The 3,396-nt window shown below is 35.3% G+C and overlaps 1 pseudogene; it reads left to right on the plus strand.

Annotated features, from left to right (window-relative positions):
- Positions 1 to 1,383: 1,383 nt before the first annotated feature.
- Positions 1,384 to 1,513, plus strand: LOC123324120 (annotated as a pseudogene).
- Positions 1,514 to 3,396: the final 1,883 nt, after the last annotated feature.

The raw sequence follows: 3,396 nt of genomic DNA on the forward strand, positions 1-3,396 counted from the left end.
ACTCTTTTTTTTTATTATTATTATGTTATCACCATACATTACATCATTAGTTTTTGATGTAGTGTTCCATGATTCATCATTTGCGTACAACACCCAGTGCTCCATGCAGTACGAGCCATCTTTAATACCCATCACCAGGCTAACCCATCCCCCCACCCCCCTCCCCTCCAGAACCCTCAGTTTGTTTCTCAGAGTCCTTAATTGTTACGTGTGTTTATGTTTTTTTTTTAAAGATTTTATTTATTCATTTATTTGAGAGAGTGAGAGAGAGAGAGAGAGAGCACACGAGAGGGGGGAGGGTCAGAGGGAGAAGCAGACTCCCTGCCGAGCAGGGAGCCCGATGCGGGACTCGATCCCGGGACTCCAGGATCATGACCTGAGCCGAAGGCAGTCGCTTAACCAACTGAGCCACCCAGGCGCCCACGTGTGTTTATGTTTAAAGTTGGCTTCTGGTAGACACATATAGTTAGGTCTTGTTTTTTGATATGCTCTGACAAACTCTTTTTTAATTGGTACATTTAGACCTTCAATGTTCAGAATGATTTTTGATGTAGTTTGATTAATATCTACCATATTGCTATTGTGTTCTATTTACTGTCCTTAGTATTTGTTCCTATTTTTCCTTCCACTCTTTCTGTCCTTTTTATTTTAATCTAGCATTTTATATGATTCCATTTTATCTCCTTTCTTGGCAAATAAAGTTATACCTTATTACTTTTTTAGTTATTTCCTTAGAGTTTGCAATATACATTTACAACTAATCCAAGTTCACTTTCAAATAACACTCCAACATTTCACAGGTAGTGGGAATACCTTATAATAACAAAATAATCCCAGTTCCTTTCTCCCATCCCTTATCTTGTTGCTGTAACGCACTCCACTTATATAAGCATATATAGAATATATACTTTTGCGTATATAATTGGATACATTGTTGCTGTTATTATTTTGAACAATATCTTATCTGTTAGATCAATTAAGAGTTTCTGACCAATATCGTTTTCCTTTCCTCTAAAAAATTGTCACATTTCTTGCAAGGTGGGACTACTGCCAACAAATTCCCTCAATTTTTGTCTGAGAAGGTCTTTATTTGTCCTTCATTTTTGAAGGATAATTCCTCAGAGTACAGAATTCTGGATTGGTATATATTTTTTTCTCTCAACACTATTTCACTCCACTCTCTTTTCTATGTAATCCTTATAGTTCTTGTTTTTGTTTGTTTGTTTGTTTGTTTTCCTACAATGTTTAGGTGGAAGAGGATGGCTCAAGCAGGTTGAAGTATTGGGTATTTCCCTTACCTGGGTCAGTTAGGCTCTGAAGATACCCCAGCAGTTTAGTTTCACCTGAGGGCAGACCTTATTAAGAACAATGAGTGCTCTGGTGGTTTTCAGTGGCAGTATCGTAGCCAATGAGGTTTATCTGAGGCGTGATTATTGCTAATCAAAATGGTTCCTTTTCCCTTTTCCTTTCAGGAAACAGGAGGTGATTTTTCTGCTATATTTACTGCAAGAATTAGGCCAAACTGTTTTTTCCTGAAATTTCTAACTCTCAGTGTTGACCACACTAAGCCTTCAGAAACTCATCAATTACAGTTCCAGTTTTCCTACCCAGCCCTGATTCCTGTGGCAGTTTCAGCTCTTGAGTCTCTGCTCTGGTAAGTCATGAGTTCTTATGTCTACCTGTCTGTCTCTTCACTATTAGGGGCAGAGTTTTGCCCTGTGTCCTCTCCTCTTTTATGGATCCAAGAAGACCTGTGGAGTTTTCAGTCTTTTCCTTTTTTTTTTTAACTTGTTAGGTTGGAGTGCTGACTTCTGAGCTCTCTACAACTGAGAGCCAGAAGTCCCCAATATTTTTTAAAATTTATTTTTAGAATGGTTAACCTTGAATATGTCAATTGTAGCACAACCAATAAACATAGTAGATGCATTATAAAATGCTCTAAAATGTAAAGGGCTTTCATTTGAAGTTAAATGAATGTGATTACATAATGTGCCTGTTAACCGGACAGAGCTTAAGCAGAACCAAAATTATAAATTTGGAATCCTTTAAATTTAGCATTCTCTGGTTAAGAGAATTTTCCAGTATTTGAGTAACGTATCATCTTGCATATAAGGAAATAACTCCTTTGACATGTATCTTTTCTCTCACCATGTTGGTGTTATCACAACAAAGCAGTAAGAAAAGTTACCCACAAAACAAATACTATTAACATTTTTACAGTTTCACAATGAAAAAGTAAAATGTGACACAGTCACCTGTCTGATATCAGTGCTAATCAGTGGTGCCGTGAACTTTGACAAGCTCGTAGGCTTCTTACTAACAATTTCAGTCAATTGATGACATAATGGGACATCTGATACCTTGACTTTCTGTAATAAAGGGAATAGCTGTTTCATAGATAATTCCATATAGGACTTAATATCTGCAAAATACCCAGCACATAGGAAAGACCACTCAATGGAATTAACTAGTGTCATTTGAAAAATGCTAGCATGAGCCTGATTTGGAGGCAACTGGAAGGTAAATGTGACTTTATTCTGGATAAGAAAAAAACAATTTTTGAAGTTTTATTTATGAAATAGTAAACCATCAATGTCACCAGAACAGTAGTTTCCTTTAATTTCTTTTCTAATGCTTAATTCTTACACCTGTTTTTTTTTTAAAGCTCCTCTAAAATGATATAAAGCAATACATTTTGATGAAAAATTAGCATTGTAAAATCTGATTGATAGAAAATAACACCAGCTAAAATTGTGTTCACATATTGTAGCACAAAAATTTGAAGCCTTAAGTGTGCTATTAGTTGTATTAAACTCCAAACAGTATTTTGGGGAAAGCCTGTCTCCGGCTATTGTACCTGTCAAGCTCCTGAAAGTAGTGGGTTGTGTGTGGCTTTATAATTAGAAAGAGGGTACGTTAAACTTTTCTATCATCCTAAGAGGCACATGTTATACAGTGAGAAATATTTGGTAAATAAGAATAAAAGGAATGAATGATAAATAAGGCCCCAACCCAGGTGATAAAGCATGTGGATCTGTACATAACTATCAATATTCATTTACATTTCAAGAAAGGGCTAAATAGGGTTGCTTCTATTGTGATATTTTATCTTCTAATTTCTCACTTTAGCTATAAGTTGTCTAATCGGTGATTTTAAAATTTCATTATAACTTTCCAATAACGCATAAATCTTTAACCAGAGATTAATGGAGAACCCAATTATTAAAATACAAACACAGATATTTTTCCTAGCAACATAAAATACTGATTGTGAAAGCACTAAACACCATTTCTCCTACATAATCCCTTTCTCTGTTTCTTTCAATTAAACCTTAAGCAAATAGATTTTCATAGGGGAATAAAAACACTTATAGTGATATTTTTAAAACTTTGTCC

Source organism: Neomonachus schauinslandi, chromosome 2, assembly GCF_002201575.2.
Source record: "Neomonachus schauinslandi chromosome 2, ASM220157v2, whole genome shotgun sequence".
Taxonomy (NCBI): domain Eukaryota; kingdom Metazoa; phylum Chordata; class Mammalia; order Carnivora; family Phocidae; genus Neomonachus; species Neomonachus schauinslandi.